A 12,849-nucleotide genomic window follows, 5' to 3' on the forward strand; every position below is an offset into this window, starting at 1 on the left:
GTTCCCCATGGCCCTCGCCGGCGAGCCGCGCGCCTGGCTGCTCAACCTGCCGGGATCCACGGTGGCATCCTAGGGGGAACTCCGCAATCTCTTCACCATGCGCTACGCGGTGCCGGCGCACCACGCAGTCGCGACACTGCTGGATGGCTCTCAAGCACTGCCTTCAGATCGCCACGTCAAACCTTTCTTCCGTCAGATTGGGGCAGCCTCCAAGCGCCCGGGGGCTCCGCCGGGTTGGGCTGCGCTGGAGGCCGACCTCACCTTCGGCTCGAAAGACCACCCCGACTCCACCACCGGCTCCGGAATGCTCCCGATGCTCTGCACGCCCACCATCTGGAACGTGGCCGTTACCAAGACCCTCATCAATGGCGGCGCTGGCCTCAACTTGCTCTCCGTAGAAGCCTTCAGCCTTCTTCACGTGCTGCCTGAGCGGCTCAGCCTCAGCAAGCCCTTCTCGGGAGTGGGCGGTGGAGCCGCTCACCCTCTGGGGCAGATCCGCCTCCCTGTCACCTTCGGCGCACGCGACAACTACCACACCGAGCTGGTGGACTTCGACATCACCCGCATCGTTCTCCCGTACAATGCCATCCTCGGGTATCCGGATCTTGCTCAGTTCATGGCGGCGACTCACCCGGCCTACAACCTCATGAAGATGCCAGGGAGCAAGGGCGTCCTCACCATCAAGGGAGACACTAAGGAGGCCGTGACGGAGCTCAGGCTTGCCTTCAAGACCGCAGCAGCAGCACGGCCAGCCGGCGCCAGTACGCCCAAGGCCAAGGAGACCGCGCCCACCAAGAAGAAGCAGTTATTCACCCAAGACAAGGCGGAGACCAAGCAAGTGCCAGTCAATGAGGATGGGTCTTCAGGAGCCACCTTCACCATAGGAACCGGCCTCGACCCGGGACAAGAAGAAGCTTTAGTGAGGTTATTGCGCGCGAACAAGGAGATATTCGCGTGGGAACCCAATCAGCTGGTAGGGGTCCCGAGAGAGGTGATCCGGCATCATCTAAGGGTATGCCCCAACGTACGCCCCGTGAAGCAGCGAGCAAGACGGCAGCCACTGAGAAGCAGGCCTTCATCGTCCAAGAGACACGCAAGCTGGAGGCGGCAGGTACCATCCGAGAAGTTCGATACCCGAATGGCTGGCGAACCCCGTCGTGGTACCGAAGAATGGCGAGAAGGAACGGATGTGCGTTGACTTCACCAACCTTAACAAGGCTTGCCCCCAAGATCCGTTCCCACTTCCATGCATTGATCAAATCGTCGACTCCACCGCCGAATGCGACTTGCTATGTTTCCTGGGCGCATTCTTAGGACACCACCAAATCAACATGGCGGTGGAGGATGTGGAGAAGACAGCCTTGTTGACGCCATGCGGGGTGTATTGCTACACCTGCATGCCCTTCGGGCTGCGCAACGCGGGCGCAACCTTTCAGCGGTTGATGCACATCGCTTTGGGGCGGCAGCTCGGCAGAAACACAGAGGCTTACGTTGATGACATAGTGGTCAAATCTCGCGAGGCGAGGACGCTGATTCAAGACTTGGAGGAGACCTTCGAGAGCTTGCGCCAAGTGAACTTGAGGCTTAACCCAGAGAAGTGCGTGTTTGGCGTCCCCTCCGGCAAGCTGCTAGGGTTCCTCGTATCCCACAGAGGGATCGAGGCGAACCCGGAGAAGATCAAGGCCATCGAAGACATGAGCCCACCGCAGACCCTCAAGGAGATGCAGAAGCTAGCGGGGCGGGTGATCGCGTTAGGGCGTTTCATCTCCAAGCTAGGTGAGCGCGCCTTACCCTTCTTTAAGCTCATGAAGAAGGGCCCGTTCGAGTGGACCCCGGAGGCCAACCGGGCCTTCCAAGACCTCAAGAAATACCTCACCAGCCCCCCGATGATGGTGGCACCGCGGCCTCTCGAGCCTCTGGTGCTCTACCTTGCCGCCACACCGTACTCCGCCAGCGCGGCGCTGGTGGCAGTTCGGGAGGAGCGCCAAGACAAGATTGTGCCGCACCAAGCCGGAGCTGATGCAGCGCGGGGTCAGGAAGCCGCAGCAAGGCCATCGGCGGCGGAAGACCAAGCTCAGCAGGGCAACATCGCAGAAGCTCGTGAGGACGGTCAGGACTCAGGAAACCCACCACCTTAGGATATGCCACAATCTCCGCAGGACCCGAGCCTCGACAGTGTGCCAGCCCTCGTCGAGCATCCGGTGTACTTCGTCAGCACTGTATTGCGGGACGCGAGGGCGCTCTACCCCATGCCGCAAAAGCTCTTGCTCGCACTCTTGGTGGCCTCGCGCAAGCTGCGACACTACTTCCAGGGCCACCCCATCAAGGTTGTCTCAGCCTACCCATTGGAGAGGGTACTCAGGAGCCCTAACTCAGCCGGAAGGGTTGCTGAGTGGAACATCGAGTTGCAAGCATTCCAGCTGGAGTTCAGCACTACCAGGGTCATCAAGGGAGCCTCGCTCGCCGATTTTGTGCCAGAATGGACAGACGCCCCGGCTCTTGAGGAAGGAGAAGACCGGTCCACCTCCCCAGGAAGCGAGGCATCAGACGGCTGGGTCATGTATTTCGATGGCGCCTTCGCGCACCAGGGCGCGGGGGCTGGAGCAGTGTTCATCTCGCCCACTCAGGACAAGCTCTACTACGCCGTGCAACTCTGTTTTCAGCACGGCGAGAAGGTCTCCAACAATATCGCAGAATACGAAGGCCTCATAGCTGGCCTGAAGGCTGCGGCGGCTCTAGGGGTGAAGCGCTTAACCATCAAAGGCGACTCGCAACTCCTCGTCAACTTTTCCAACAAGGTGTACGAGCCGAAGGACGAGCATATGGAGGCCTACCTCGCGGAGGTGCGCAGGATGGAAAAGCAGTTCTTGGGCCTTGAGCTAAAGCACGTGCCCCGGGGCACCAACAAGGAAGCCGATGACATCGCCAAGAGAGCGTCCAAGCGGCAACCGCAAGAGCCCGGTGTCTTCGAGGAGCGGCTCTTCAAGCCATCAGCTACGCCACCTCTTTCGAGCATGACCCAGCCTCGAGAGAAGCTCCCACAGCCTCCGGCCACAGGAGCCCCGGCCTGTGGCCCGACCTCATGAGCTCGGCTGCTCTTGGCGCTCGAGCCCCAGGGGGTATGCTGGACCAAGGAGTTCAAGGAGTACCTGACGCACGGGACGCTGCCGGAGAAGGAAGAGGACGCGGAGCGCGTGGCATGGCAAGCCACGGCATACTGTATCCAAGACGGTGAGTTATACAGGAAACGGCCAAACGATGTCACGCTGCGCTGCATATCCAGTGATCAAGGAAGGGAGTTGCTGATTGACATACACGGCGGGGACTGTGGACACCACTCATCGTCACGGACCCTCCTCGGCAAGGTTTTCCGCAGCGGATTCTACTGGCCTACAGCACTCAACGATGCAGCCGAGCTGGTGAAGTCCTGCGAAGCTTGCCAATTCCATGCCAAGAAAATCCATCAGCCTGCTCAGGGCCTCCAAACCATTCCGCTCACATGGCCGTTCGCGGTCTGGGGGCTGGACATCCTAGGCCCGTTCCCCCGAGCGCCAGGGGGCTACCGCTATCTCTACGTCGCTATCGACAAGTTCACCAAGTGGGCGGAAGTGGAAGTTGTCCGTACCATTCCAACCAGCTCTGCTGTCAAGTTCATCAAGGGCCTCGTGAGCCGCTTCGGGGTCCCCAACCACATCATCACAGATGACGGCTCGCAGTTTACTAGTAACCTCTTCAAAACCTACTGTGCTAACCTTGGAACGCAGATCTGCTACGCTTCGGTGGCCCACCCCAGGAGCAATGGTCAGGCTGAACGCGCCAACGCTGAGGTCCTGAGGGGCCTCAAGACCAGAACCTTCAAAGAAGAAGCTGGAGGCCTGCGGCAGGGGCTGGCACGACGAGCTCCAGTCCGTGCTGTGGTCCATCCGCACACCGAATCGAATCTCTTTAGAAAGAGGATCTTTTGTCTCATGGTAGCCTGCTCCAGTCCCCTTACGAAACTTGCGTTATTGGGTTAGCCATACACACAGCTACCAAGCCAATAGGCGAGACCCCATTCTTCCTCGTCTACGGAGCCGAAGCAGTCCTCCCTCACGAAGTCAAGCATTGCCCCGCGTGGGTTTTGGCGTTCGATGAAACGCAGCAGGACGCCATGCGGGGGATGGATCTCATGCTGGGGGAGGAACGTCGTTCCGAAGCTGCATTAAGGGCGGCAAGGTATCAGCAAGCGCTGCGGCGTTACCACTGCCGCAACATTCACTCCAGGACGCTCGAGACGGGTGACCTGGTCCTGAGGCGGGTCCTCTCCAGGGAAGGGCTGCACAAGCTTTCACCCATATGGGAGGGCCCGTTCAGGGTTGTCCACATCTCCAGGCCTGGCGCCGTGCGCCTGGAGACACAAGAAGGGACACCTATCCAAAATGCCTGGAACATCCAGCACCTCAGGAAGTTCTACCCATGAAGCAAGGCCCAGGGCCTATGAAGCAAGGCCCAGAGCATGTGAAGAAAGGCCCAGAGCCTGTGAAGAAGGCCCGGTACCTATGAAGAATCGCCGCCCGTGACACTCTCACGTACTAATGAGTTGGGGCTGTACACGCCCCGGAGTCTCAGGAGCACCGGCCTCAAGCCCTGGGGCTCCCTCCCACGCCTAGTGGACAGCACTTAGCTCCGTGCTGGTAAGAAGACTTGAAGACTAGATTAGGTGCCGGACGCGGCTTTTCATTTGCTTTCCGTAGTTGGCTCGCTTTTCCTTAATCGAAGTTGCTCTTGGTGTTCGTTGCTGATTTGATTCCCTAGCCTTTTACCGCATTTTTCGGCTCAGGTTTGCTCATGTTCTCTCTCTCGCATGCCTCGCGAGGGGGCTAGGCAGGTGCAATCGCGAGCATTTTTCTTCTCTCTGCCTTCTCGCCAGCCACCCTCGTTCGAGCCTGAAAGCTGGCACATCTCTCCTAATCCGTGCCCCTCGGGTACCGTGATACAAAGCGCCAAATCACGGCTTGGGTGGACGGCAGGTCCTTTAGTGCACCCCCTAACGATTTTTTTGCAGTTTCTAAGCAACGCAGACACCTTGTGAGGGAAAGGGCGTCCCAAACGCGCCGGGTTAAGTTATCTTTGCGTAAAATAACAACACGACATGGGAATAACACGCACAATGCATTAACCAAAGAACCATAGTTCGATACACGCCCCTCTGGGCCCATACTGGTTTCGTTTTCTGATGCAGGGAAAAAGAAAAGGCTAAACAAAGCGGCGTTGCAGCAATCCGCGGAGGTAGGCCCTCAGCGACGCCCCGAGCCTAGCCAGACCCCTCGTCGCGCTTCACGGAGGCGCGACGACGAGATGACCCGCTGCCTCCTTCGAAGCGGGCGCCGTAGCCACCGCTGCTGGTCGTAGCCACCGCTGCTGGAGCTGTCACCGGAGGAAGAGCCGCCGTAGCTGGAGGAGACGCGGTCGCCGCCGAGGGCAGGCTCGCCCTCATCCTCGTCGTGACCATCACCAAGGCCGAGCACCTCCTCACCGTCGTTCGTCTCGGGGCAGCACCCGGCGCGGCGACCATCTTCCTCGAACACCCTTACATAGAGGGTCGATCCACCGTCATACTTGAAGTGGAGCGTGCACCGCCGGCCCAGGCGGCGCGCGCGGGCGAACGTCTGCCAGCCGCGGGCCAGGGCTATGTTGCCCGCGGAGGAAGTCTCGACCGCAACCCAAGAGGCCTTGCTGCAGCAGCCACCCGTCTGCAGCCAAAGTCCGGCTGGACCAGAGGCCGGCAGTTCACCGGCGAAGAAGCACGGAAGTTGGAGCCAGTTGTCGGTCGGGTTCTCCGACCAGACAACAAACTCCGGGACACCTCCGCCGTGTGGAAGCGCGGACGAGGAGGCCGCGCCACCATAGCGCGCCTCCCCTCATCAACTGGACCGCCATGGTTGGGACGATCCCCTCCGCGTGCCGCGGCGCCGCCTCGATGGTGGGCCACGGCGGGGATCGCGGCGTGCTTGCACGGACGGCCGCGACCGCGCTTGGACGCCGGGGAACCGGGGCCCTCGCGAGGGGCCTTCCCCTTCTCGGCGGCAGAGAACTTCCTTCGTGGCGCCATCGGAGGCACTACGAGCAATGAAGCAAAGGAGAAGCAAGCAAGCGAGGAAGAGATGAGCAGCGGGGGCTCCGCCCCACTCCCCATTTGTAGCAAGAGAAGGCCAACCGGCGTCTCCCACGATCGTAGGTAAAGATGGTTTTCCTTGCAAGTCGCAGGGACTTGTCAAGTCGTGCAGTCACCGAGGCTGCATGGGGAAGCGGAGACGCCCACGTCCAATGAACCGCCACGCGTCAACCGAGGCCGCAGGCTTTTGGGGCCCGCGGTGCTCCAAACTTGACCCTTGGCTTCGCCGCGAAGCTAAGCCTGAGCGCACCTTGGGCCCGGGGGCTACTGTCGGCGTTCTGGGAACGGGGGTCCCCAGACTTGCCTGCCTGCGGCCAACAGCGTGGCCAAGCCAGCAGGCCATACGGCCCATCTTCATCAACAAGGCATCCGAGACCCTCGCGAGGGTCCAAGCCTCGGGAGGCGGACAATGCAAGACCTCCTCTGGAGTAGCCTAACCAGGTAGGCTCGCGAGGAGCGGAGATATCAAGGCAGGGCAAAACCTCACGAGGCCCTCGTGACGTGAGCCACGACGAACGGCACCAGGCGGGCGCCAGCGCGCACAGCATCCTTATTTCCTCTTTGGTGCTAAGGAGGCCAGCGCAGACAAAGAGTACCAAGGCATCAGGCAAAGGTTGCTATATTGGTGCAACGAGACCAAGACCAAGACCAGGAGGACGGCAAGACGGAGGTCATCGTGGAGCTCAAGACGACGTCACCATCAGAGCTTTTCGCAGGCGAAGACCGCTTTTGTCTGGATAGCTTGTACTAGCTGTCCCCCTTCAAATTTGCCCGCCGATTGTTGGCTCCCTTCCCGCTCGATATTTGGGAAGAGGACCAGGGCCTCTATAAATAGGTCTAGCCACCATAGTAGAGGAGAGATCTCATCTGAGCCCGATCCAACCCGATCGAGAGCGTAGCCACAAGAACACCTCAACCTCAGGAAGTTGTTATTCCCTTGTACTGTTCATCATCAGCCCAAGAGGCAATCCACCACCACCACACTGGAGTGGGGTATTACACCACAACGGTGGCCCAAACCAGTATAAACCTCGTGTCTCTCTGTGTTGCGAGTTCGTCGAGTTCGTCCGCGAGATCTTTGCGAGCTAGGGCGTAGATCGGTAGGAGGGACAGACTTCGCACGCACACCAGTGTTCGAACCTCAAGGGTTTGCCGGAACCCCACATCCGACAAGCTAGAAGTACCAGTGTGAGGTGTTACGTAGAGCTTGTGGGTTTGACTGAGTTAGATGTACCAGGATGGGAGATGCGAGTGTTCTTTACTTGTGAGTTTATTATAATTGTTGTCACCGTGTCTTCAGGGACTACTACTAACACTGTACTGATACTGTAAAATAAAATAAACATGTTAATGTTCAATTATGACAGACTTAAAAATATATTCAGTTGATCAGACTTAAAATAGAGCAGTTTGATGTACATATACATATTTTTGGATATTCTCTGTTTCTAAAAAACAAACCAAGAAGACTAAATTAAAAAAAGCAGAGCAGTCCGACGTTTATTTTAAAAAAGATTAGTTTTTCATGTTCATAAAAAATAGAATAACATCAAATAAAAAATAATAAAGAACTTCAATGTGTAGAAAAAGGATTTATCCATTTAAAAAAAAGAGAAGATTACTTTCGTAACCATCGGCGCCGCCCCTCATCCCCTCCCCGACCATCGACACCATCCCTCACTAGCACACCCTTCCTCGTTTGTAAAAAATATATGAGAAAGGATTGTCCCCATTTCAAAAAAAAACAGAGGCTCAAAGTTAAAAGTAGAGAAGTTCACTGTATATTACAAAACCAAAAAGGTCAAACTAAAAAACAGAGCAGTCTAAAAGGATTACAAAAAATAGGTTTTCATCGATACAAGAAAACTTAGAAGTTCAAATTTAAATAACAGAGAAGTTCATTGTTTATTAGAAAATCAAGAAGGTCAAATAAAATAAATAGAGCTATACATATTATATATATATATATGTATATATAAAACGGGTTTTCTTCGTTTCTTAAAAAAACCCGAAAGTTCAAATTTAGATAAAAAGCGGTTTAGTATTTATTACAAACTAGGATTTTCCACGTTCCTAAATAATTAACGAAGGAGTTCAAACCAAAAAAAAGAGATTAGTTCAAAATTTATAGAAAAAATGGAATTTTCTTGTTTTCTACAAAATCTAGATGTCTATATTAAAAAAATTGAGAAGTTCAATGTTTATTACAAAATCAAAGAAGGACGAATTAAAAACCAAAGAAGCCCAAAACATTTATAAAAACGGATTAAAAGAACCAAAATTTTCCTAAGAATAAAACTAAGAAGTTCAAATTAAATAATAGAGAAGGTCAAAGTTTATAAAAAATCTCAATTTTGTGCTCGGGGGACCAAAAACAAATAAGTTCAAATTAAATTAGGAGAGCAATTTGAACTTTATACAAAAACATATTTATCCGATGCCTAAAGAGTAAAAGCCAAGAAGTTCAATTTTTTTAGAGAGATCCGTTCGAACATTTGAACAAAAATTGGTTCTATCATGTTTCTTAAAAAAACATATTTATCTCTAAGAAGTTCAAAGTAAAAAAAAAGAGAGAAGTACGAAGGTTAAAAAAATTCAGATGTTTTCTCCTTACTAAAGGAGAAAATGAAGAACTTCAAACCTAAATAAAAAGGAAAAACTAAAGAAAATTCAAATTAAAAACCAAGATTAAAACCAAGAAGTTCAAATTAAAAAAACTTAGATTTTCCCCAATACTAAAGATTAAAACCAAGAAGTTCAATTTTAAAAAATGAAGTAGTTTAATGCATATTAAAAACTCAATTTTTCTTGTTACCAAATAATAAAACCAAGAAGTTCAATTTTTAAAGTAGAGCAGTTTGGTATTTATTTGAAAACTCAATTTTTCCGGTCACTAAAGAATAAGACCAATAAGTTCTATTCGAAATAATGAGGAAGTTCTATTAAAATAAACCTATAAGTTCATATTTAAAAACGGAGCGGCTCGATGTCTATCAAAAATTAGGATTTTTTTGGTTACTAAAAGAAATAAAACCAGAAGTCCAAATTAAAAAGATGGAGAAGTTTGATGATTATAGAAAACTTAGATTTCCCTCGTTATTAAAGAATGGAAACAAGAAGTTCAAAATAAAATAACAAGAAGTTCAACTTTTAAAAATAGAGCGCTTCAAAATTACATAAAAAGATTAAGAAATAAAACCAGGAAGTCCATATTAAAAAGATGGAGAAGCTCGATGATTATAGAAAACTCAGATTTCCTCGTTATTAAAGAATGGAAACAAGAAATTCAAAAATAAAATAACAAGAAGTTCAACTTTTAAAAAATAGAGCACTTCAAAATTTCATAAAAATATTAAGAAATAAAACCAGGAAGTCGATATTAAAAAGATGGAGAAGTTCGATGATTATAGAAAACTTAGATTTTCCTCGTTATTAAAGAATGGAAACAAGAAGTTAAAAAATAAAATAACAAGAAGCTCAACTTTTAAAAATAGAGCGCTTCAAAATTTTATAAAAAAGGATTAAGAAATAAAACAAGGAAGTCCATATTAAAAAGTTGGAGAAGTTCGATGATGATAGAAAACTCAGATTTTCCTCGTTATTAAAGAATGGAAACAAGAAGTTCAAAAATAAAATAAGAAGAAGTTCAACTTTTAAAAATAGAGTGCTTCAAAAATCATAAAAAGGGATTAAGAAAATCAGATTAAAAATTCATAAAAAACTCAGATATTTTCACGTAACCGAGAGAAGTTCAGATTGGTAACTGCCAGAAGTTCACGTAGTACACGGTGTGCATTTTGAATTAAAAAAGAATAAAAAAGCAAAGTCTAAAAGTTTTGTTGTTATAAGTTCAACTCCTCCGTCGGAGAAAGTTAAAAAACGTTATTGTGAGAGAGGTTTGTACAAAAGGAATATCATTTGTGTAACACGGACGAATGGATAAGAAAATTACAAACGAAAATACGTCACCGAAGTTCAACTTGAAAACAGCAGGAAGTTCGACTACTGTAGTGAATGAATTTCAGATGGAAAACTTTTAAAATCATCGCGAATATGAAAAAACGATCAACACGGGAAAGTTGCGTGTTTACATCAGCTTTCCACCGGTATATTACTTGCTCAATTCCGGTGAGTGTTCCAGTGAGTAGATGGAGAGCTACGGGCAAAAAAAGCACGTGAAAAATAGAGTGAAGTTCAAGTAGACACGCCGAGAAGTTCAAGTTCTTCACGCGATGCAGTTTCGACGAATCTGTTTCGCGCTAAAGGCAGAACAAATGATCTCGGCATTTTCAAAATTACTTGAAAACGGCTAGGAATAAGAGAAAATCGTCAACATGAAAAAGTTTCGCATTTTCCGTAGCTTTTTAACGGTATATTATTTTCCTCATTCCGATAAAGTTTGTAGAAATTACGGTAAAAATACGTTTTTCGCCATTTTCAAAATTGACTTAAAACCGTAAAGCATTGCGAGAAACAATACATACCGAAAAGTTTCTCATTTGTTCAAGCTTTCCAACGCCATATCATTTGCTACATTCGGACGCACGATTAAAAAATGAACTCAAAAATACGAACTCGCTAGGACTTGTACCGTTTTCTAAATTACTCTTAAACCATTCACAATTAGGAAAAAGTTTCAACATGAAACAGTAGCGTATTTTTATAAGCTTTCCAACGCCATATCATTTGTCTCAATTGGACTAGCCATTTAGAAATGACATCGAAAATACGAACTCGGCTGTTTGGTTTGTGAAATTTTACGTTTTTACAAATTACTCTTTAACCATACGAAATTAGAGAAAACTTTCAACATGTGAAAGGAGCGGTTTTGCAGCAGCTTTCCAACGCCATATTATTTGCCTCATTCCGATAAACGGTTTAGAAATGCGATCGAAAATACGATTCACGTTTTTTGTGTGAAGAAAAAACGGTTTTCAAAACTGCTCTTAAACCACTTACATTTTGACAAAAAGTTAAGTTGGCTCATGATACTAGTGTCCATAGCTTTCCATTGGCATATCGCAAGCCCGTTTTGGGCAATGTTGGCGGAAGTTCAACCTAGTTCAGAGGGAAGTTCAGCGTACTACTAGCGGGCAGGTCAGGTTGTGATCAGAATATTATTCTCATCCCGTGATCAGAATAGTGTTTATGTATAGGGATCAACTATTCGTCACCCTGGGTGAGGAATAGTCATTCTTCACCCCCTCTATTTTATCATCAATGCACCGTAATTTTACGTTTCGTAAGTTTTGCCTTATTTCTGACGTAAAAAGAGACCGTAAGAAAATGTATTATCGCCGTAAAAAATATTTTATGTTACGTAAAATTACAAACGTAAAAACATAGTGTAAAATATACATAAACTACAAATTTTCTTGTCTTATGACCTATATTTTTATTTTCTTATGCCAAATTTTACGTAGTGAATCAATAGGAATGTAATTATTTGAATTCCAAATGTAATTTAATTATGAAGTGATCATAAGATTACTTCGGCTGAAAAATAACTTATTCTACATCCTGGGTGATAAATAGTATCACTATATATATATTCACTGTAAGTGTTCACTACATCTTTGATTGTTCATAGAAGGGTGGTTAGATCTGGCATAAATAGTATTCGTTGCAAGATTACGAGAAGTACTAATATTCCAATATGCCGCATTTTTGCTTAATGTTGCCCACTAATAGGAAATAAAGAGTAATGTATGTAGTATTACTTTGTAGTGGTTTACTCTGCTGTTCCAGGAAAATAGGGTTATGTATGTATGTATTAGTACTTGGTAGTGGTTTACTCTGCTTTTCTAGGTTGCAAAAAGGCAACACTTATTTGGGCTACTTGCAGTTTACTATAGTCATTCTACGTGGACTAATAGGACCCATTGGTACATTCCGGTTGGATGGCAGGAGGACTAGAGAATGCCCATGTTGTTTATAAGAGTGAGAGTTTTCCAGTGTGCAAGCGTGACTAATCTGACATATTTTTCTGCTTCCTGGATTCTGGACTCACATGCATCATATTATGTTTATTTGTTTCTAAACAAGAATAATTTCACATTTGCATTGTTAGGTGATCAGTCTACCAAGAAAAAGAAGTCAAGATATCATATCCCATGGTTATGTCAAGGTAATTATTTTTAGAACTTCTGATTATCATTGGTTGCTAAAATCTGGTATATAGACGTAGATCAGTAACCTTTCAGCAGTCTAGCACCAAAAGTTCTGAATTGTTTCAAGGTGCTATGACTCTCACAATCTTCATTCTGTACGTGTTGGTTGCTTTAGGGACACAGCCAACTGAACATCACAGATTGATGCCCTTGTTTCACAAACATTTGGCCCTAGGTACTAAATATAGTTTAAACTTGTAATAAACACCTTCCATTACAATGATGAGGGCGCATAAGCAAGCACTCTACTTTTAGATGCATATTGATTTGTTTTTGCAGGTTGATACAAAAATATACTCTTAATCTGTAGACATGTCTTCTCTGACTTGGGAAAGATTTATATCAGAAACTTTATATGATTGGAAGTAATAAAACTCTCCTTTTTGGAACTATAATCCTTTGTTTATCTATATACTTCCATAGTGAGTCTGAAAGTATGTGTGTTGTGCAAGACATCACCGCTATCCTTTTGGTTTTGAAAGATTGATTTGTCATGAATTCTGCTATTATGCTCTGATGAATGCT

The sequence above is a fragment of the Aegilops tauschii genome, chromosome 6 (assembly GCF_002575655.3).
Source record: "Aegilops tauschii subsp. strangulata cultivar AL8/78 chromosome 6, Aet v6.0, whole genome shotgun sequence".
Taxonomy (NCBI): Eukaryota; Viridiplantae; Streptophyta; class Magnoliopsida; order Poales; family Poaceae; genus Aegilops; species Aegilops tauschii.